This window comes from Herpailurus yagouaroundi, unplaced genomic scaffold (assembly GCF_014898765.1).
Source record: "Herpailurus yagouaroundi ecotype Mexico unplaced genomic scaffold, PumYag 100, whole genome shotgun sequence".
In the NCBI taxonomy this organism is placed as follows: domain Eukaryota; kingdom Metazoa; phylum Chordata; class Mammalia; order Carnivora; family Felidae; genus Herpailurus; species Herpailurus yagouaroundi.
In genome coordinates, this window is record NW_024412391.1 from 65,921,907 (window position 1) to 65,946,591 (window position 24,685).

Below are 24,685 nucleotides of genomic sequence, written 5' to 3' on the forward strand. Positions count from 1 at the left end.
TGGCATATGTTTCATCAGGGCAACCATGTGGAAAACTCATATACAAAGAAGTAATTGTTTCCTGCAAGGGCAGGGTGAACAGGGCATTAATGTAATTTTGATGACAGATAAAGTACTTTGTTATAACAGAGAGCATAATAATGAAGAGACTTATAGAGGACCTGGGTTTGTCGGTCTATGGATTTCTTCCATGGTAGAGTAGTAAAGTTGGCTCAACCATTTTAAACAGCTAAGTACAGTACGAATATTTCTTATTACTTCTTCCCTCTGAATGGAGTAGCTTACAGCAATTTTAGGAGGTTTTAAAGATTTTATAAAGGTTTTGTAATGCAGACTTGGTCCAATCAGGTAACAATGACATGCAGTTGTTTGTATCTTCAGTGGTTTTTAAGTGTGTAAGAGACATACTCCATAATGGAGTTCATCAGCCTTTGGGATACAGGACAAACCTATTGAATAATTTGTAGCAACACTAAAGAGAAATTATATCTAGAAATGGGGATTTATGTGGTGATTGAGTTCTTATGGATATAGTACAAGAAAATAAAGATGAAGATATTGACAATATTTTAATAGAAATGAGTGAGGTTATAAGGGCTAATCCATACATATTTCAGGATTGTAAGAAAATAAAAATGGTGGAGAGGGAAGCTCAGTGGAGGAACAATCAGGAGACTGGATTCTAATGCCAATTTAGCAACTGAGCCACCTAGAGCAAGTGACCGATGGTGGGGATAATAATGCTTGTCCAAGTTATTTCATATAGCAGTTACAACATGAGCCATGTGTTAAATAATAATAAAGTTCTTTGAAATTTAGAAATTACCCATCAGTTGTTATTTCAGAGCAAGTTTAACAACCAGAGGTAGACAGACAGATCTTGCCTAAAAAAAAAAAAAAAAAAAAAAAAAAAAAAGACAAAGGTGTACCTTCAATAATTTAGCATTCCATTAAAATCTAAGTTGTATCACCTATTAAATCTCGATCTGTTTCCTGAGGTAACATGGGTTTCCATGTTAAACTTCAGCTTTAACATACCCTTTTATGCAGTGTATGGCATCACAACTTCATTGTAGGTCTCTGGCAAGGATGATTGAGAGTTGTTGATGGAGGCTCAAAATGTACATTAAGGGAAAATGTATGTCTTCTAGTGTACTCTCTTTGTGAATTCAGCTTCAGGGTAATGTGGGGATTTTAGAAAGATCTTTACTATCAAGTGGATTTCTGAAAGCTGACTGGCTGTGTGTTGGGCAGAATCAGACCCCCCCGGCTAACATAGTCCTAAATGGAAAGACATACAAATGGAATGAGTTAAATAGAATTATTTTCTAACACAATATGATTACTTCCTGAGAAGATAGTTCAATTCAAAGTCTTTATGGATCAGGTCAGAGTAATCATTATTAACCAAAAATGGATTAATCAAAATGTTGCCAAGTTGAGCCTTGGTGGGTCCATCTTATTAGGAAATGATTAATTTATAATCAGCTTACTAATTTTCATTTCTTTGTGTTCAAAGAAAGGTTTTGTTGGTTAAATATAATTGCATGAAATCTTAGCTTGATTATGAATTTTCTTAAACTTCTACCTTGCTTCTGCTGACTTATCCTAAGTCCAAATAGTGGAATTCAAAGCTCTTTTCAAAAGCTGTGAAACCTCAGAATTTTGGAAATTTAATGCATCATTGTATTTTATTCCTCCAAAACTTAATTCTGTGATTTCCTCTTCCCTTTCAATTTAGAAAGAGAATTACTTAAGAACCAAGAGAAAGATTGTTTGACAATACTTCAGTCCAACAGGAAGTTCTGTAAATATCCAAAGAAACCTTACTCGTCAAATATTGCCAAGTTTTTTTGCAGACTCAAGATATTGTGATAGTCATAATCGGCTCAATTCCCTCCTCCTTTGCCATTTAGAGTTCCCACTGTCAAAAATAAAATTAAAAATAATTTTAAAAAGTAGGAAAAGAGAAATCATGAATCATTAGTTGGGGTTGGAACACATCAGTTGTTTATCCTCTATAATTTTATTTTCCTTGAATGGTTGGGTGGGGACAATAGATTGAAAGACCATTTAGAGTCAAGATTCCGGGTTATACTTTTATTTCTGTGTTCTTCCATCGAGTTGAATTTCCCTATCAACCAAATACTGAGATTCTGAGTGTACTGTTAGACAAATGTTTATATAGGCTTAAGATTCTTGGATTAAAGATGCTATAAAGGAAAAGAATATTATTGTTATTACTCATGAGAAATAGTTTTAGTGCTGATTTTGGCAGAGTCTGGCTCTCTTCATGTTGGCTAACAAAGAAAAGTCAACACAAATTCTTCAAGCACATTTCTCTGCACTAGGTACTAACAGCATAAGAGCTATCAGGCTGGGAATTAAAAACATTTCCTTTAGAAATATGTAACTGAATAAAAGCAGTCTTTCTCATGAAAATAACACAAGTAATTTGCCTACTCTTGATTAACTATCTGGTAGATTGTTGGGCACTACCAGATACTCAAAAAAGACTTTTTGATGAATTCCTACCCACTCCACCCCCAACCTGGTTAATTTTATCCTTTAACCAACCCACCTGAAATAAGAAGATTATCCAGAAAGAATCTTTTAATAATAATAAATTATTATTATATTTCTCTACTTTGAGATTCATATTTCCTTCCAGAGAAATTTATAAGGAATGGCCATATATCAGCAAAACCACAAGCTTTGAAACATTCTCACAGAAATGAGAGTGTGAGGATGGATTATCAATTATTAAGAGTTTATGTCACTCAAATTTTTAATTAGGATACTTTCAGCTACAGGTTAACAGAAAACTTCTATTAAGCAGGTTAAAATAATTTATTATTTTCCAGAAACACAGTTTCTCAGGGTTTTAACTCCATCTCTCTAACATCTCCCTTAGCTCTGCAATGCTTACATATGGATTCCTTCTCAAGTAGACGTCAAGATGCCTGTAGCAGTTTTGGGCATCACATCTAGACATAACTCTGTCGAGAGGAAGAAAAAGGCCATGTCTTCTTTCTGAAATTTTGGGAGCAAGAAAATCCTTCCCAGAAACCTCAGTTCTTCCTAGCAGACCTTCCCCCATCAATCATTGGCTAGAATCAGGTCACATGCCTTTCCTAAACCACACAATAGCAAGGTAGAAAGGGATGATCATTATTGGTAAGCTAACAGAGAAGCATTTATGCTGGAAGACTCCCACCATGATACCTTTACCTGAGTATTTAATTCCAATCTCTATAATGTAAATCCTCTTAAGTACATATTCCATAATTTATCAATCCAGAATACACTCTAATTTGAGTATGTTTTTGAGTATATTGAAGTTGCCAACTTTAATAACCAAGACATTAAAATCATCTAGTGTTAAGAGTTTCTCTTCACATAATCTATTTTATGGATTCTACAAGAATAAAAGTAAGGATATAATAAAAAAGATACAAAGTGTCCCTAGCTTTAAGTATCTTCACTACAGGCTCTGGGACTTCTCAACCACTGTGACTTCTCAAATGCCAAGGCAAAGAAGCAGATAGGAAGGGCAGGGGAAAATGATTATCCCTATATTAAGACCTTAAACCACTGTATGCCAAAATAATTTTTACTGGTCAAATTAATTACACTAGAATAATAATAACAGCACTGGACAGGGAGAGACATGGGGAACATCTAGCATTGCCGTAGGCAGATGTATTTTCTTATAACCAAAGAACTTTGCTCTATTGGACCTTATTCTTAGGAATAACAAGAGGTTCTGAGCTGGAGTCTCCAATGCTCCTTTTACCCTAAAAAAACATGACATTGTGTCCTTTAATATCTGCTATCTTTCCTTGAAAGGAGCTACTAACAAGAAGAGAAATTGCTTCCAAGAAGATAACCTTAGAGAAAACAATCCCAAATGAACAGGACTCAGCTTGATCATCTCTGAAATAATTGGGTACAGCCTCTCTGAATGACCCCATGACCAAAAGCATTGTTATTTATAAGGTCCAGAAGAAATACAGTGTCTCAATCTCAAATACCTTTATCAGTATGTACACAGTAGAGGACAGAGGAAAAGGAAGAATCTTTTATGGGAAAATATAAATAAGATAATATGGAAAACACTGCATTTTTCAACTCTCTTTAATTTATGAAGCATTTCTATTTGCTCATCTGATCTTCACCACAATCTGATGAGACAGAAAGAAGATATGTTATGGTCTTCATATTACAATTGAAGAATGAGACTCAGCCCAGAAATATAAAGTTATACTGGCAGAGCAACAGAGTTGGTTCTTTTCAATAGAGAACTATCTCTAGGGAATTTTACCTATTTTTTAAACCATTAAGGAGCTCTTTTTTTTTTTTTTTTGTAAGATGCTTTTAACTATAGGAACTGTTATACAAACAACTTCTACAAAGTATTGATTGGTTGGGATTCTCATTTATTCTGACTACCTACCATGTGCCATGGATGCTTAATTATGTCTCCATACTGAAGTATGTTTATTCATATCTCCTGGATCTTCCCTCTAATTTGAATATTTTTCTGGTTGTGAGATATTTTGATCTTGAGTTTAAATCTCTTCTTTAGATTTAGAGTTAAATGGTTATTCTAATCTTTCTAATTCTATGCCTTTAAAACAGGAAATAGAATAACCTAAGAGTTTAAGAGCAAGGCATTTGCCCCATTCCACACTTAATGCCTTCTTGGTAGGCTACCTAGTAGAGTTTTTCACAAAACTACCTGCATAATCAGAGACAGAAATAATTTATGTTACTCCAAGGACTTTCCAGTTACTACACTATTTAGCTATAAAATTTCCAGGACAGATGCACACTGCTTTTTAAAGGCACCTTAAATAGCACTATTCTTAATCTTTTAACATGTTATCAGTTGGGCTAAGTAAATTCACCAATTTGAATTATTATGAATCCATGCTCATGCCAGGCACTTAAGGAGAAAAAGAACTTTCAGAAATGGTAATTTAACCACCCCGCTTTTTTGGTGATTTAACCCTCTTGGTGCAAGAAAAGAAATGCCAATATGGAGGATGGAAACAAGTCCTGGCAGGTAACAGTCAAACCAATGTTTTCTCCACAGACCATGATGATACTTGTAATTACTGTCACCTAAATCAAAATGATTAAAGTAAAATCATGTCCTTCCAGATGCTCAGCATACACTTCCTCACAGTAAATTAAAGTCACTGTTAAGCATCTGAAATGCCTATAATTTGAACCACAGCTGCAAGAAAAGTCACTCAGTTGTGAATTTGTTAGACCATATGTTATTGTACCAGTGTGGGTTTTCTTTCCCAAGACCCCAATTGCCCCCACTGGGATAATTTCTAAACGACTGACATTGACTTGTACTCACAACTACTCCATGACTAAGAGGTAGCAAATTAAATGTAACAACAACAAAAAAACTCCTTTGGAAAATAGAAACTTTTAAAAATAGAATTAGTTCCATGTTTCAGGTTTGAACTGCTGAAAAGAGTCTACTGTTTACCATAAACCTATCTCCCCCCTCCCCCACCCCAACATACATCAATAGCATCAAGATGTGGATAGCTTGTTATAGATGATTTTAGGATAATTCTAAAAAGCACTGTTTAAAACACCATTTCCATTTTTTCCCACAAATGGAGCTATTTGCCAAATATACAGATTAACTATGACATGGTTTCTCGCAAGTGTCCAAGTTTCTCTTCCAATGGAGAAATAGGCAAATGGTAGTCAAACAATCAAAGAAAGAAGTGAGACAGGGCAGCTGGAAAATCCACAAAGAGAAGAATCATTCTTTGAATTACTAAATTGGATCTCCCTGTTGACTAGCTTCAAAATGTTAGAGAAACTCATGAGTCTTCTTGGATGATTCACTAAGAACTAGCATAGAAGGTTCTTCTATAGATGCCTCAATCATTTTAAGAGCCTAGAAATTAAACTGTCTCTTGAACAGCCTATCAAGAAAGCACTTCCTACCAGTTAATTGTATAAAATGATATATAAAAATGGAAATTTGAACTAGTACAAATTCAAAATTTGAAAATTGAAGTATATTCTGATTATCTTATAAGGTACTTTCTATAAACCAGGTAATGTATCTTTTATATGCATTTTAGTCTGGGATAATGATGGAGAAAGCTGGGACTGGTTATTGAATATATATTCTTCAAATGACTCTCCATTTGGTATTTGACAATATGTATGTCACGTATTGTATCTTTCTAGGCATCTTTTCCAACATTTTTGCAATTTCTAAGTCATAGTCTAATAATCAATAATGCTATTCTTAGAGACTGGAAACCAATTTCCATGTAGATAAAATTGCATACTTCTCCTTCTATAAATTTTCTAAAGCTCTGATTCTCACACCAATACATGCTAGAATCAGTTAAGAAGTTTCTGTAAGAAAAAAATGCCAGCACTTGAGCCCAACATCAAGGACAATTAAAATGACAATCTTTGGGCATGTAACCCGATTATCAGTACGTTTTAAAAGCTTTCCAGGTGACACTAATGTGCAGCCAGGGTTGGGAACCTCCAATTTGGTCTAACCCATTACTTTATAGATGGGAATATGGGAGTTCAGAGAAGTGTGTTGTTCTAGGTAATATAGCTTAGTAAATGTCAGAGTTAAGATTAATACCTCTGTCTGCCTATATGTGCAGCCAAGTTTTTATGTCATGTGTAATATCACCTAGCATGTTTAACTTTATTATCAACTCTTTGCAAATTTACATACAATAAAATGTAACCATTTTAATATGTAGTTGATGAGTTTTGTTTTATTGTCTATAACTATGTAATCACCTCCCTAATCAAGATATGGAACATTTCCAGCACCCCACAAAGTTTCCTTATGCCCCTTTGCAGTCAATTCTACTCTACGTCCTGCCATAGGAACCCTAATTCTATTACTACAGATTTTAGTTTCACTTGTTTTATATCTTTATGTAAATGGAGTGGGGTGAGGAAAATGCAGTATGTGTTCTTTTGTCTGCCTTCTTTTACTTAAATGTTTTTGAGATTCATCCGTGTTGTTGCTTGTATTAATAATTCTTCCTTTTTATTGTTAAGTAATATTTTTTTGTATGAGTATACCAAAATATATAAATACCCATTTATCTGTAGAAGGATTTTTAAGTTGTTTTTAGTTTGGGGTTATTATAAATAAAACTGCTATGAATACTCATGTAAAAGACTTTCTATGGACATGTTTTCTTTTCTGGGTAAATGCTCAAGAGTTGACTTACTGAGTCACATGTTAAGTTTATATTTAACTATATAAAAAATTGTCACATTTAAAAAAAAAGTTTTTTAATGTTTATTTATTCTTGAGGGAGAGAGAAACAGAGTGTGAGTATGGGAGGGACAGAGAGAGAGAGGAAGTCACAGAATCTGAAGGAGGCTCCAGGCTCTGAGCTGTCAGCACAGAGCACAACACAGGGCTTGAACCCACAAACTATGAGATCATAACCTGAGGTGAAGTCAGACACTCAACTGACTGAGCCATCCAGGTGTCCCTTGTCACACTGTTTTCTAAAGGGGTTGTACCATTTTACACTCCCACTAGAAACTATAAGAATTCCAGTTGCTACATATTCTCTCCAACACTTGGTATTAGTTTTCTACTACTGCCATAATAATTTGCCACAAGGTTGGAGGGTAAAGCAATGCAAATTTATTATCTTCTAGTTCTGTAAAGCCAGAATTCTGACATAGATCTCACTGAGCTAAAACCAAAGAGTTGGCAAGGCTCTGTTTCTTTCTCAGGGCTCTGGGGGAGAACCAATTACCTACTCATTGAGGGTGCTGGCAGAACTCAGTTACTTGATGTTGTAGGATCAAGATTCTCATTTTCTCACTCACTGTACACTGAGGATTGTTCTTTTCTAGAGGTTCCTCAATTCCTCGGCTTACAGCCATCTTCCTCTGTCTTCAAAGCCAGCAACCACCAGCGAGTTGAGATCGTTTCCCATCATATTTCTCTGACCCATTATTCTGCCTCACTTTTAAGAGTTTATAGGATTAGATTGAATCTACTCAAATAATCCAGGATGATCTCCCTATTTCAATTCCATCTGTGACCTTCATTCTTTTTTGCTATACAATATAACATATTCACAAGTCCCAGATATTAGGATGTGGAAATCTTTGTGAGACCACATTCTGTCTGCTGTACTCCCACCCCAGACCTTGAGGCTATTATTGTCATTCCTTTAACTTCTATATCTGTTACAAACTCCACTTAACAATATTATTAATTTTTCTTTAAAATCAGTTGTCTTTCATAAAAGGCCACAGATTGTATAATTTCATTTACATTAGATGTGAGAATAGGCAAATTGAGAGACACAGAAAATAGCTTAGTGCTTTCAAGGGGCTGGGTGGGTGAGTGGAGGATGGGGAGGACTGCTAGTGGGTACAGCACCACTTTTCAAGGTGATGAAATGTTCTGGGATTAGACAGTGGTGATAGTTTCACAACCTTGTGAACGTATTTGAAACTACTGTACACTAGGGGTGCCTGGGTGGCTCAGTTGGTTGACAGTCCAACTTCAGCTCAGGTCATGATCTCACAGCTCGTGAATTCAAGCCCCGTGTCGGGCTCTGTGCTCAGAGCCTGCAGCCTGCTTTGGATTCTGTGTCTCCCTCTCTCTCTGCCCATCCCCTGCCCTCACTGTGTTTCTCTCTGTCTCTCAAAAATAAATAAACATTAAAAAAATTTTTAAAAACCCTACTGTACACTATACTTTAAAAGGGTGAACTTTATGGTATGCAAATTATATCTTAACTGGAAAAAGAGAGAGAAAAACACTTGTCTTAGAAGGAAATTATGAGGAGAAAAACAGCTTTTTTACCAGTCTCTCTCTACAAGGAATCAGCCCAACTGCCCTGTTTCTGGTACTGCCACATACTGTACTGGAAGCTATAGTGAGCAATCCTGATAACAGGAAGTATAAATACCTGACTGGAGGTTAAACTATAGATACAAGCCCAGTTCAAAAAGAATAATGAAGTTAATATTTGAAGATAACTCCATTACTTCTTTTTAGTTTAGGGTTAAGATATATATATATATATATATATATATATATATATATATAGTATATATACAATAAAAATATATGTAGTGTATAAGGTACATTAATCTCTAACATATAGCTTAATATATTTTTACATATACCATTATGGCTTCTTTTTCTTTCACTGTAGCACTGACTAAACCCCAAATAAAATACTGAAGAGAAATGGTAATAGTATATACATCCTTGTCTTATTCTTGACCTCAAAGGGAAAGCATTCAATATTTCACCTGTAAGTGTAATGTTAGTTATAGGCATTTATTTATCTATCTATCTATCTATCTATCTATCTATCTATCTATCTATTTAAGAGAGTGTGTGCAAAAGAGCATGGGAGGGGCAAGGGAAGAGAGAAAGATCTTATGCAGAGTCCCACACAAGGCTCGATCTCACAACCATGAGATCATGACCTGAGCTGAAATCAAGAGTTGGGCATTTAATTGCCCCAGGTATAGGCTTTTTTTAGTTTTTAGTCTATCAGGTTAAGAAAGCATCTTTCTATTCCTAGCTTGCTCTTTGTTTAGTTTTTAATAATCTTAATAACTTATTACCATGTAGAAACAAATCCACAGTGTCTCAGATATAGCATAAAACTTAATCACTTAATAAATATTAACTTAAGGAAAATAAGATACAGTCCTTGACCTGTACCACCTCATGGTCAAAATGTTGTGGGATTAATGAGGAGACAGAAACTGACTTTAATAGAAAGGAATCAAGGAAGGATTCAGAGAAAGTATCTGAGTCAAATCTTGCAGGCAGACAAGGTGAGGAAAGGACATTCTGGGTAGAAGTCATAGCTTGAAGATGTGAAAGAACATGGGACTATGAAAGCCATCAAAATATTTTAGAAAGATCATTCTGCTGACAGGGCAGGTGGTGAAATACATAATGGATGATTATAGTTGAAAAGCTAATTAGGAAGACAATGGTGAGGATCTGAAATAAGGGAGATATGCTCAAGAGAAAAGGGTATTATATAGTGAGCTTTAGGGAGTAGGAACAACTCACCTGATGGTCTTCGAGGTAGAGAATGAGGGAGAGGAGGAAATCAGTGTTTCCTTCCCAGTTACCTAGGTGACTGGTGATCTAAACTAAACCTACAGAGGATTTCAAAAGGTTCAGTTCTGGATATGCTGAGTCTGAGAAAGGCCACCAAGTGGGATGTCTAAAAGGAAGCTGAAAATGTTGGCCTCACACTCCTGATTATGATTTAGGATCAGTCCTGGTGAAGTCTCTGATCCAGAAGATGGATTACTAAAATAAATCCAGGATTGGTGCTAATAATTTGAGGGATTTACAGCAAACTATAGATCTAGAAGGGCTGTCAGGCACCATGCTTTCCCCCATTTAGTAGTTAGGATCTTTAACCCACATGCAGTCTGCCCATTGGAGGGTTCCAAGCCCCCTTACATCACTTTTTTCTGGGCCTTGGTCATGAATTATTTTCATCATTGTCCTTTGGCCCTTAATTTATTTTGACCTCTGACCCAGCTATCCTGGCCTGTACCTAACTTTAACACAAATATGGAAGAACCCTCTTGAGGATGGATTCTACTCCAATACAACCAAACAAAAACTCAAATGCAATTCTAGGAGACATAGAAGAGTTCTGTGGATGACCTCTGAAGGCATTCTTGAATGAGTGGCATGGGACTTAAACAGTGTATCACATACCCAAATAACTTAAAATTTCTCTTTGCCATTCATCACTATAAAGACTACATCAATACATCAACTGCCTAAAAATCTCTAAAAATCTCTTCTCTTTCTCTCTCTCACATTTTCTCAATACTCACTGCTGTAGTCTATTCCCTGCTACTTTGGTCTCCATTTCTACATGGATAGTGTATATACAAATATAAACACAAATATAAATATATTAAACAAGATAAACACACACACCATGAATCATTACTGATCCCCAAATCTCTTCCCAGGGGAAGGATGAGAAGAAATAGGAACACATTAGGTATCTGTGTGCTTAGTTGAAATGTGGTAACTAAATGCAGATCAGCACTTGGCTAACAACCACTGGAAAAAGTAGGGGGTCTTGCATGGAAATGAGAAAATTCACCAAGGTTTGGAATTAAAGAAGGCAGGCTGCTGGGAGTAGGAAGTGAAGGTGAGCAGGAAGAGGATAGCCATGCCAAATAGCATAGCTGGAATGTTAGACTTTGTAGGACGGAAAGGTTTACAAAGCACACCAAGGAAGAACTCTAGACATAACTGTTGACTGATTGGGGCCCATTCTTGTCTCTCTTACGATGGGCTGTGGGAGGAATAAGGAAATTCCATCCTGCTTGGTGAAGTAGTCTCAGCCATAAGGGCTTATGGTCTCCCTGTAGAGATCATCAATGTGTGGGAACATGTGTATTTGGTGGGGTGGCCAGGAAACCCCTTACAGAGTGATTGGGAAATCATGACCTTTCTTGTCTTAAACACTCCCTGCCTGGCTAGGCTTCCCCAGACCAAATACAAACACCAGAATTTAATGAAAGAATGCACATTCCTTTTAGAAAAGGTCAGGAAGTTCTCAATGAGCAGTATCACCTGGAAACACCAGATATTGTTTCCCTACTACCGCAAAAGGGTGTGATGGGCACTTACAGACTGATCTTCAGAAGGAAGGTGTACTCCACATGGATTATCCCTCTTTTCTAACCCCTTTTCACTTTCCCCAATTTCCTCTCCTGTTGTCTTACAGCTCCTTCTAGACCCCTACTCCAGTGTCCACATCCACCCTTCATGAATCTTCACTGGAGTTTCCTCCCCTCTGTTCTTTCTGGTGTAATAAAATCAAGCTTTTCAGGCTTTGGAGACTCCAAAGAGAAAGAAGCATGATCTGAATTTACCCAATGAAGAGAGAGAAAGTGTCTTGATTCAATTTCCTTACCAGCCGACTTCCTCTGGGTCTAAGCAGCAAGCATATTCATCAATGCAAGCATTCATTTTCACTCACCACACACTCCCTCCAACCCCACCCCAAAGGCCTCACAGACTATCTCATATGAAGAAAGCATATTTCATGTAATGCTGACATCATCATGCTAAGGAGCATTTGGCCCCCACCAATAGGAGAGTCACAACTTGAGTATGAATGACTCCATTTATTATGAATGGCTCCATCTGCAGGTGGCTCTCACTCCAATTAGGCTCTTCTTTCATGAAAGAAATAGACTAGCACACATGTGTTAGGTCTCAGTCCATTTTGCAACAATAGCTGCCATTTATTGATATGTAATTCACTTTGCCACTTAATCCTATGTGATCCTCACAGTGACCCAGCAAGGTTCATATTGTTAAATACTTCATGAAGAAACTGAGGCTCAAAGATTTAGAAAATTGTCCAAGGTCTCATACATGGTGAACAATGAAGCTGGTATTTGAGCCCAGATCTAGCTGTCTCCAAAATCCATGATCATAACACTGTATTGTGCTACCTCTTAGCATGAGGTGAGCAGAGATGAAACCAAAGGAAATATCACAGGACTCTGGACTTTTAAAACAGATGCCTATGTGCTTGTTAGCTTTTTAGGGGGAAAAGTGAAGCAGAATCCTTTACTCTTCCCTTCCTCCCTTTCTCTCTTCCTTTAATTATAAAAGGCTAAAAGTAAACACAGAAGAATCAGAAATAATGGTGTAAAACTGCTTCAAACCAATCGCTGGGTAAATAGCTATGAAAATATTCAGTTGCTTTATGATCCCATTTAGAGTTAACATTATATTTATAGCCTTTTCCCTGAATACACATTAAGGTAATATTGAACTTTTGGTAAAAATTATATCATACATCTGTGCTGACAGCTTGTTTCCTGAACACAAATCTTTATCTACTACTTTCAGCTTTCAATATTTTCTCCAAAGATGTAAGTTAGGACATTAAAAGGTCCAGAAATAAACGTAAAACAGATGGGATTAGATTTCTGTGGGGAATGACAGCCATACTGAATTTAATGGAAACCAAGCTAGAAAGAGGTCTGAGAGGAAAACCCATGAAGCATACATAGGAAGGACCGTGGCTTGGGATGGAATCTCAAGAGTGTACATCTGACTTATAATCGCAAGTTGCCCTTGAAGTTGGGTGTTCTTTAAGATGTAATTAAGCGATTGGTCATGGGACCTTACTATGATACAGGGCAAATATTTTCAGTCACTGAACTGATGAATAGCCAAGCACTGACATTTTGTGAGTTTAGTATTTATTTCTTTCATTTCCCTTCTTAAGCAAGTGAAGAGCCTGGGGCTCTCATGAAGAAAGAGGTCCCAAGATCTGTGGCTAAGGCACTGGATGTGCCTGTGGTCATGGAGCAAAGGGGAAGTACTGGACTGAACTGAACTCAGGGAACAAAAGCCCACTGAAGTTTGAAGGATCAGCAAGAGGCTTGGCCTTTCTGGTTTAGGAGGCTGAACTTGGAGGCTAATTCAAGGTAGATAGAGGGACTCTTTTCTGGAGTCTTAGCTAATAGCCAAGAAGAAAGGTACAGGGGGAGTCTACAATTAGTACAGGATGGTTATGGGCAACAGCATACATCCTAAGACAATACAAGTGAACTTTTTTCTTTCCTGTTTATTCAATCCCTACCTCTCAATTGTATTATTGCCACAAATATTTAAATATCCTCTGGCCTCTATTTAATAATAAGAAAAGAATTCCTATTTAATGTTGTTTTCCTTTCATCCACCATCCCTCCCTTTTTTCTTCATAATGAAATATGTCAAAACTCTATATCCTCACATTTCCTCATATTCCATTAACGATCCATTTCAATGGATGGCCTTTGTTCCTCCACTCTAACAAAATGGCTCTTTCTAGACTTACCTGTGACCATGATACTGCTAAATTCATCAGAAAAATTTTAGCTCTCATCCTGTTTGGTACTCAGCAGCATTAACCCCCACCCCTTTACCAGTGATCACTCTATCCATCTTGAAACACCCTCTTCCCTTGGCTTCTAGTCCCCCCCTCCCCTTACCCACTCTTCAGGTTTTCCTGTACCTCTCTGGCTGCTCTTAATCAGCTTTGTTGCCAGCTTATTCTCCTCAAATCACTAAATGTTAGAGTTGGCTAGAGGTCAGTGCCAGACCCTCTTTTTTTTCATGTTTTACTCTTCTGCTAGGCCATCTCATCCCTTCCTATGACCTGAATTTCCAGTGCTAATAGACCTCTCCTCTGAGTCCTAGATGGATATCTGCTTATGCCATATCTTCTCTTGGATCTAAGGTGTATTATGTGTAAGCCTAAATTCACTATCTTTTATTTCACATGTGGTTTTCTCAATGAATGGCATTGCTATTTACCCAGTTGCTTAAAAGCTATGTGGAAGTCATTCTTGACACTTCCTCCTTCCTTGTACCACACACCCCCAATTCATTAACAAGTAATACAGACTTTTATGTCTTAAATGCATCCTCAATCCTTTCATTTCCATTCTCCTTTATCTACACAGTCAATATGATTTCTCACCATGGATCAATGCAATAGCATCTCAACCTCACTTTTACTAATCCCTCTCATCCAGTCTATGTATCTTTTCAAAAAATAAATCTGACCACATTCTTACCTTCCTACCTTCATGTGTGGTTAAAGCCATTCAAAAGCCATCTTTTGCTTTGGGGTTAAAGAGCCATATCCTTAACATACTCTATAAAGCCATCCATAATCTGGCCTCTACTTACCTTGCTCCTCTTCTAACTCCACTCTTCCCTCATATTCTTCAGCACATGACCTTCTTTTTATTTCTTGATCCCTCCATGTTTTCTCTTCCTGAAGAAAGAGACACACATATTTTCCCCTTGTCCTAGAACACTCTCCAATCACCCTTCATTTGTCCATAGCAGACTCTTGCAGAAGACCAGTATGCCCTTGCAATTAATACTTTGAAGAAGTAAAATGCTGACCTACTTTCTAAGTCTGTTGCACTGAGTGAACCCTAAGTAGATCCACATGCTTTTAATAATGCTCACGTCATTTTCATTCCTCAGATAAGCCAAAAATTTTTAAAAAGGCAACATAAAACAATAAAATTTCCTTGGAGTTTACTGATTTCTTTATATTTAACAGACTATTGCAGATTAGCAAAGATTTAAGTTGGGTAATTCTTAACTAGATAACTAGAAAGGTTTAAGCAAAGACTAGTTGATCAGAGATATGAAACGATTCTATATTTTATAGCAACATTTGCAATAAATGTTATTTCCTTAGCATACACTTTAAAATGATATTGACCAGAAGCAAGTAAAAGAAAACCCTCAGCCTCTGGCCCTCTTGGTATCAAACAAGTTGAAATAATAGCTCTTGGTCCTAAGAAAAGGCTGTCTAAGCAGACAAGGAGAACGAGTTAATGAGATCCTGTAATCTGATCCCCAGCAGTCATGCACAGCTATTCTCAAGGTACTAATGAACCCTACACCTTTACAGATCATGGATCTACAGAATCTAACCCCAGTGAGTGCAGGCAAGTCTTGACCATCGAAATGGTTTTGCTGGTGTAAATAACAGGGATCTGTTATCATGAGATTACTTGTCTGTAAAATGCCTATTTATCTTCATTATGTTGCTTTTCAGGGGAAGAAGGAAAGGGTGAGTGTTGGTGTGTAAGATAATGGAGTTAGGACAGGAAAATGGCATCTCTGACCCAAAGTGAACCCTGCTTTAACTCAGTGGGTTTTTTCAACAGCCAGATGGAGTCCATAATGTTGACTGTCAGTGTTGTATTTTCTTTAGTACTATAAGTATTCAGCAAAATACAACAAAGATGAATTCATACCTGAGATTTCAACGTCATAGTTTGTGCAAGAGAATAAGATGGCAATTTCAATCTGGTCATTTTCATTCACTCATGCACTCATCTAGTCATCCATTCACCAAATACCTCAGTAACTACATGCCTAGCCCTATACAAGATAAATTATTAAAATAAAAGTGACTAAAAACATTATACTACAAAGTGGAAGTAAAAGTTACCACAAAGAAAAATAAAAGGAACAACCTGCTTCAGAGACAGACAGATGGCTTTTACACCAACATGTGAAGAATAAAATGGAGCCAGCCATTCAAAGTAGGAGATGCAATGGGGTTAGGTGATCAATTTCATTTTTTTATCTTGATTTTAATATGAAATTTAAATATGAAAGGAAATATAATTATGAAATACTCTTTTAATCAAAATTAAATACTTCCAAAATATATAAAGAAAAAAGTGGGGGAGGAACCACAATGGTGGAACAGCATGGAAGTTTTTTGTGTGTCTCGAGTCCATGAAATACAGCCAGACCAACACTAAACCATCCCGCACACCTAGAAAACTGATTGGAGGATTAACACAACATCTGCACAACCTGAACCACAGAATTCAGGACCTACATGGTGAGGAGAGATGACCTTGGGGAGAGAGAAGACGCAGAGGACAGGGAGCTGCTTTTGCATGGGGAGGGAGGACAGAGACTGGGGGTGGGGGGTTGGGGAGAATATGGGAAAAGCACCCCTCCCCAAAAACAGCTGGAGACAAAGTGGAAAATTGGAAACAGCCACAGGGACTGAACTAAAAAGGGAGAAAGGAGAAAGGAGAGGGTTTCAATTCCATTAAGACTGTAAACAGGAAGAATGCAGAGTCTGAAACTCTGCAGCTCAATACCTAGCAGTGCTCTGGTGGGAAGGGTGAATCCCCAGGAGCAGAGTGGGGTCCAGGAAGTTCTCAGGCCACACAGGGAGAAGCGGTTCCACTGCTGGAAGGACACTTGGTAGAGCAGACCCCAGAGAATGGCCACACTTGCTGGTGCTGGTACAAGGTCACTGTGGGGTGAAGCCTGGTACCAGATGTGTGTTGTGATTTTCCATAATCCCTGAGGCACAAGTGCTACACTGTCTCGCGAAATTTTTCTGGGGCAGGCTGGCACCTAGCCTCAGTCTCTGGGCACTGGCAGCAGCACGGTCCCACAAGTGTTCCTGGGTACAGCTGGCACCTGGCCATTGCTCTGTGAGACCCTCTGCAGAGGGGCTTATTAGGTCAAAGCCACAGTCCCTCAGTAGTTGGGGGCTGGGGAAGACAGCCACATCTGAGACAAAACTCAGGAGGGAGGTGCTGCCTCGGGCTTGGTTACGGACAGTGTGGAAGCGGGGAGTGGACAGAAGCCGAAGATGAAAGATGGTTACGCGATTGCTGATTGGGGAGAGCAGAGTTCCGATACTAGAGACTGAGTAGCTGGGAGACACCATTTTCACCGCTCCTGCACATGCGTATGTGCACCTACAAGTGCCACAACAATCCACCCCAGCAGGCTAGCAGCGCCATCTAGTGGAGAACAGAGCCGTTACACTAAGCCCCGCCCAACTGGGCCAACCTTGCTCTTCAAGAAAACAAGACTCACCACCTGCTTAGTTTATGGACTATAAAGCCCTTCATAGTTTGACTTCTAGGGGAAAACGAAGTAATTTCAGTCCTACTTCAGTCTGTTAGCTGGTCCATTTATTCAATTTTCTTTCTTTCTTTCTTTTTTCCCTTTCATTTCTTTTCTTTTTCTTGAATACAAAAAGAGAAAAAATTCATTTTTATTTTCAATTTTTATAAAAATATTTTAATTTTTTTCTACTATATTTTTTACTTTTGTGTAAGTTTTTTCAAATTCTTTTTCACTTCCATCATTTCATTGTAGTCTACTTCAGTGTATTCATTTTTTCAAACTTTCAAACGATTTCTTTTTTTCCCCCTTTTTTCTCTAATCTATCAAGCCACTTTCAACACCCAGACCAAAACACACCTAGGATTTAGGATGATTTATTTGATTTTGATTTTGTGTGTGCGTGTCTGTTTTTAATTTTTATTTTTTTAATTTTAATTTTGTCTACCTCATCAATTCCTTTTCTCCCTTCAAAATGACAAAACAAAGGAATTCACCCCAAAAGAAAGAGCATGAAGAAATGACAGCCAGGTATTTAACCAACACAGATACAAGCAAGATGTCTGACCAGAATTTAAGAATACTAGCTGGAGTCAAAAATAGATTAGAATCCCTTTCTGCAGAGATAAAACAAGTAAAAGCTAGTAAGGATGAAATAAATGCTATAACTGAGCTGCAATCTCAAATGGATGCTGCAGTGGCAAGGACAGTGAGGGAGAACAGAGAATCAGTGATATAGAGGACAAACTTATAGAGAATAATGAAGCAGAAAAAAAGAGGGAAATTAAGGCAAAAGAGCATAATTTAAGAATTAGAGAAATCAGCGACTCATTAAAAAGGAACAACATCAGAATCATAGGGGTCCCAGAAGAGGAAGAGAAAGATTTAGGGGTAGAAGGGTTATGTGAGCCAATCATAGCGGAAAACTTTCCTAACTTGGAAAAGACACAGACATCAAAATCCAGGAAGCACAGAGGACTCCCATTAGATTCCACAAAAACTGACCATCAACAAAGTATATCATAGTCAAATTCATAAAATACTCAGGCAAGGAGAGAATCGTGAAAGCAGCAAGGGAAAAAAAAGTCAACCTACAAGGGAAGACAGATCAGGTTTGCAGCAGACCTATCCACAGAAACTTGGCAGGCCAGAAAGGAGTGGCAGGATATATTCACTGTGCTGAATCAGAAAAATATGCAGCCAAGAATTCTTTATCCAGCAAGACTCATTCAAAATAGAAGGAGAGATAAAAAGTTTCCCAAACAAAAATTAAAGGAGTTTGTGACCACTAAACCAGCCCTGCAAGAAATTTTAAGGGGGACTCTCTGAGGGGACAAAAGATGGGAAAAAAAGTAAATAAATAAATAAATACCAAAAGCAACAAAGATTAGAAAGGACCAGAGAACACCACCAGAAACTCCAACTCTACAAGCAACATAATGGCAATAAATTCATATCTTTCAGTTCTCACTCTAAACGCCAATGGACTCAATGCTCCAATCAAAAGGCATAGGGTAACAGAATGGATAAAAAAATGAGATCCATCTATATTCTGTTCACAGGAGACCCACTTTAGACCTAAAGACACCTTCAGATTGAAAGTAAGGGGATGGAAAACCCTCTATCATGCTAATGGTCTCCAAAAGAAAGCCGGAGTAGCCATACTTATATCAGACATTCTAGACTTTAAAACAAAGACTGTATCAAGAGATGATGAAGGGCATTATATAATAATTAAGGGGTCTACTCACCAACAAGACCTAACAATTGTAAACACTTCTTTCCCAAATGTGAAAGCATCCAAATATATAAATCAATTAATCACAAACATAAAGAAACTAACTGCTAATAATACCACAATAGTAGGAGACTTCAACACCCCACTCACAACAATGGACAGATCATCTAATCAAAAAATCAACAAGGAAACAATGGCTTTGAATGACACACTGGACCAGATAGACTTAACAGATATATTCAGAACATTTCATCCTAAAGCAGCGAAATATACATTCTTCTCCAGTGCACATGGAACATTCTCCAGAACAGACCACATACTGGGACACAAATTAGCCCTCAGCAAGTACAAAAAGACTGAGATCACACCATGCATATTTTCAGACCACAACGCTATGAACTGGAGATCAACCACAAGAACAAATTTGGAAAGGTAACAAATACTTGGAGACTGAACAACATCCTACTAACAAATGAATGGGTCAACCAAGAAGTTAAAGAGGAAATTAAAAAGTATATGGAAGCCAATAAAAGTGGTAACACCACAACCCCAAACCTCTGGGATGCAGCAAAGGTGGTCATAAGAGGAAAGTAGATAGCAATCCAGGCCTTCCTAAAGAAGGAAGAAAGATCTCAGATACACAACCTAACCTCATGCCTTAAAGAGCTGGTAAAAGAACAGCAAATAAAACCCCAAACCAGCAGAAGGCGGGAAATAAAGGATTAGAGCAGAAATTACTGCTATTGAAACAAAAAAACCAGTAGAACAGATCAATGAAACCAGAAGCTTGTTCTTTGAAAGAATTAACAAAACTGATAAACCATTAGCCAGTTTGATCAAAAAGAAAAAGGAAAGGACCCAAATAAATAAAATCAAGAATGGAAGAGGAGAGATCACAATTAACACAGCAGAAATAAAAAAAATAACAACAGAATATTATGAGAAACTATGTGCCAATAAAATGGGCAATCTGGAAGACATGGAAAAATTCCTAGAAACATATACACTACAAAAACTGAAACAGGAAGAAACAGAAAATTTGAACAGACCCATAACCAGTAAAGAAATCAAATTAGTAATCAAAAATTTGCCAAAAACAAGAGTCCAGGGCCAAATGGCTTTCCAGGGGAATTCTACCAAACATTTAAGGAAGAATTAACACCTATTCTCTTGAAGCTGTTCCCAAAAATAGAAATGGAAGGAAAACTTCCAAACTCTTTCTGTGAGGCCAGCATTACCTTGATTCCAAAACCAGACAGAGACCCCACTAAAAAGGAGAACTATAGACCAATTTCTCTGATGAACATGGATGCAAAAATCTTCAACAAGATATTAGCCAACTGGATCCAACAATACATTAAAACAATTATTCAAAATGACCAAGTGGGATTTATACCTGGGATGCAGGGCTGGTTCAATATCCACAGAACAATTAACGTGATTCATCACATCAATAAAAGAAAGGACAAGAACCATATGATCCTCTCAATAGATGCAGAGAAAGAATTTGACAAAATACAGCATCCTTTCTCGATAAAAACCCTCAAACAGTAGGGATAGAAGGATCGTACCTCCAGATCATAAAAGCCATGTATGAATGACCCAATGCTAATACCATCCTCAATGGGGAAAACTGAGAGCCTTCCCCCTAAGGTCAGGAACAAGACAGGGATGTCCACTCTCGCCACTGTTAATTAACATAGCATTGGAAGTCTTAGCCTCTGCAATCAGACAACACAAAGAAATAAAAGGCATCCAAATCGGCCAGGAGGAGGTCAAACTTTCACTCTTGCCAGATCATATGATACTCTATATGGAAAACTTAAAAGATTCCACCAAAAAACTGCTAGAATTGATTCATGAATTCAGCAAAGTTGCAGGATATAAAAACAATGCACAGAAATCAGTTGCATTCCCATACACCAACAATGAAGCGACAGAAAGAGAAATTAAGGAATTGATCCCATTTACAGTTGGACAAAAACCCATAAGACACGTAGGAATAAACCTAACCAAAGAGGTGAAAAATCTATACACTGAAAACTACAGAAAGCTTATGAAAGAAATTGAAGAAGGCACACAATAAAAATGGAAAAAGATTCCATGCTCCTGGATAGGAAGAACAAATATTGTTAAAATGTCAATACTACCCAAAGCAATCTACATATTCAATGCAATCCATATCAAAATAACACCAGCATTCTTCACAGAGCTAGAACAAATAATCCTAAAATTTGTATGGAACCAGAAAAGACCCCGAATAGCCAAAGCAATCTTGAAAAGGAAAAACAAACCAGGAAGCATCACAATCCCAGACTTCAAGCTATACTACAAAGCTGTAATTATCAAGGCAGTATGGTACTGGCACAAAAACAGACACTCAGATCAATAGAACAGAATAGAGAACCCAGAAATAGACCCACAAACATATGACCAACTAATCTTTGACAAAGCAGCAAAGAATACCCAATGGAATAAAGACAGTCTCTTCAGCAAGTCATGCTGGGAAAAACTGGACAGTAACATGCAGAAGAATGAACCCAGACCACTTTCTTACACCATACACAAAAATACACTCAAATGGATGAAAGACCTAAATGTAAGACAGGAAGCCATCAAAATCCTTGAGGAGAAAGCAGGCAAAAACCTCTCTGATCTTGGCCGCAGCAACTTCTTACTCAACACGTCTCTGGAGGCAAGGGAAACAAAAGCAAAAATGAGCTACTGGGACCTCATCAAAATAAAAAGCTTCTGCACTGGGAAGGAAACAGCAAAACTAAAAGACAACTGACAGAATGGGAGAAGATATTTGCAAACGACATATCAGATAAAGGGTTGTACCCAAAATCTATAAAGAACTTATCAAACTCAACACCCAAAAAACAAATAACCCAGTGAAGAAATGGACAAAAGACATGAATAGACACTTCCCCAAAGAAGACATCCAGATGGCCAACTGATACATGAAAAAATGCTTAATGTCACTCCTCATCAGGGAAATACAAATCAAAACCACAATGAGATACCACCCCTCACCTGTCAGAAAGGCTAACATTAACAACCCAGGCAACAACAGATGTTGACAAGGAAGCAGAGAAAGAGGATCTCTTTTGTACTGCTGGTGGGAATGCAAACTGGTGCAGCTACTCTGGAAAACAGTATGGAGGTTTCTCAGAAAATTAAAAGCAGAACTACCCTATGACCCAGCAATTGCACTACTAGGTATTTATCCAAGGGATACAGGGATGCTGTTTCGAAGGGACACATGCACCCCCATGTTTATAGCAGCACTATCAACAATAGCCAAAGTATGGAAAGAGCCCAAATGTCCACTGATGGATGAATGGTTAAAGAAGATGTGGCATATATATACAATGGAGTATTACTCGGCAATCAAAAAGAATGAAATCTTGCCATTTGCAACTATATGGATGTAACTGGAGAATATTATGCTAAGCGAAATTAGCCAGAGAAAGACAAATATATGACTTCACTCATATAAGGACTTTAAGGCACAGAACAGATGAACATAAGGGAATGGAATCAAAAATAATATAAAAAGAGGGAGGGGGACAAAACATAAGAGACTCTTAAATATGGATAACAGAGGGTTACTGGAGGGGTTGTGGGAGGGGGGATGGGCTAAATGGGTAAGGGGCACTAAGGAATCTACTCCTGAAATCATTGTTGCGCTATATTCTAACTAATTTGGATGTAAATTAAAAAAAAATTTTTAAGTGAAAAAGAAAATAAAATTAAAAAGTGACTGCTTTTTGCCTGTCTACCTACAAAAATTCCATTCTCTAGAAGGAAGTATGGTTAACAGGTGGGGTGTATTTGAAGAATTCTTACCTGATCATTTCCCATCTGGAAGTATACGAACTGTTAGGCTCTTTCTTTGGAAACAATGAACAGACTGAGTGTAAAGTAACAAAGAAAGCATATTACTGATATCAGAATATCTTTGCAGTATCTTAGTATGCTTCCAATTGCATGATAATTTGCATCTGTGAATAATCAGGGGACATAAAGTTCTGTACAATCTGCATTCTGATAATCATGTTTCCAGATCTTTCAGAAACTTACTTGAAATAAAGTTTATAACTGTTATCTTTCTGAAACTCACTAGAGCTAGTAAAAATTTTTACTGCTTATTTTGGCAGCTCAAATCTCAGTTTGGGGTCATTCAAGTTGCCTTTGCTTTAGCTCACGTTTGATTGATTTTGCTATGTTGGTAAATAAGAAATTTTTTTTAAAAAGCCCCCAAAGTGGACATAAAGGCCTATCACATTACTAAATGATAACAAACAGATGACACTCAGAATATCTAATCAATAGTACTCTGTATTTCACTAGATCAAAAATATACTTCAAAACAGACTTGATTCATTTTAAAAGTAGAGTAAAAGATAAAAGTCAATTAGAGACTCATGATATATCCCCTGAGGAGAAATAAATCCAAATTTCTAAAATCGAGGATGTTGAGCTAGCTCAGTTTCATGTGAACTGCAAAGTATCTCAGGACCAAGAGGTATTTATTTCCTAACATGAAGTGTTATATGCAGTGAACCTGAATTATAAGGAGTTCTGGGCCTCAGAGGAAGCCCAACCATAGGGAAAGGAAATTCATGGTCCAAAGACACATGTCCTTGACCTACCAAGAAAAGGTACACAAAATAATACCTAACTTATTTTTTAACTATCTACAGAATTGTTAAATATCTCACATGTAGAAAAGTGATAACATTTAAATATGTGTTTAATAAGTGTCACCTATATGACTATAAACCAGATCAAGAAACCATTACCAATATCCCTACAGAAAACAAACTGACGGTTGCCAGAGGGGAGGAGGTGGAGGATTGGCAAAATGGGTGAAGCGGAGATACATGCTTCCAGCTATTGAATAATAGATCATGGGAATAAAGGGAACAGCATAAGGATAATAATCAATGGTATTATAATAGTGTTGTATGGTAGCTACTATCTACACTTGTGATGAAAATAGCAAAACGCACAAGTTTGTCTAATCACTATGTTCTATACCTGAAACTAATGTAACGTGTGTCAACTATACTCAAAAAAAAAAAAAAAAGAAACTATTACCAATAGCCCAAAAGCTCCCCTGGGATTCCTTCCCAATCCCAATCTCCTTCCTTCCCTCAAAGGCTACCATTTCCTGACTTTTCTAGTTATCACCACTTCTCTTAATACTTTTGCCACTGAATTATATATCCCTAAACTCTAGAGTGTAATGATGTCTGTTTATGAATTTTATATAAATAGATACTATAAGTGTTCTTTTGTGTCTCATTATCTAGTAAGGCATGTCATTTGTCTAGATTCTACTAAAGTTAGAGCCATTTTCTTCTTCTAGACAATACTGCACTTTGATTCTTTTTAAAAACATAATGGGGTAGAAATTATATGACATTAAGATACAGACACTGATCAGAGAA

The 24,685-nt window shown here is 37.3% G+C and overlaps 1 long non-coding RNA gene across 3 annotated transcripts in view; it reads right to left on the bottom strand.

Moving 5' to 3' along the window:
* Positions 1 to 24,685, bottom strand: part of LOC121028757 (uncharacterized) — a 360,230-nt gene that overhangs the window by 320,193 nt on the left and 15,352 nt on the right. For all 3 annotated transcript variants that reach the window (XR_005789418.1, XR_005789417.1, XR_005789419.1), the window contains exon 3: positions 14,768 to 14,855. This is a non-coding gene — a long non-coding RNA (uncharacterized LOC121028757). The remainder of the gene's footprint in view (positions 1 to 14,767; positions 14,856 to 24,685) is intronic.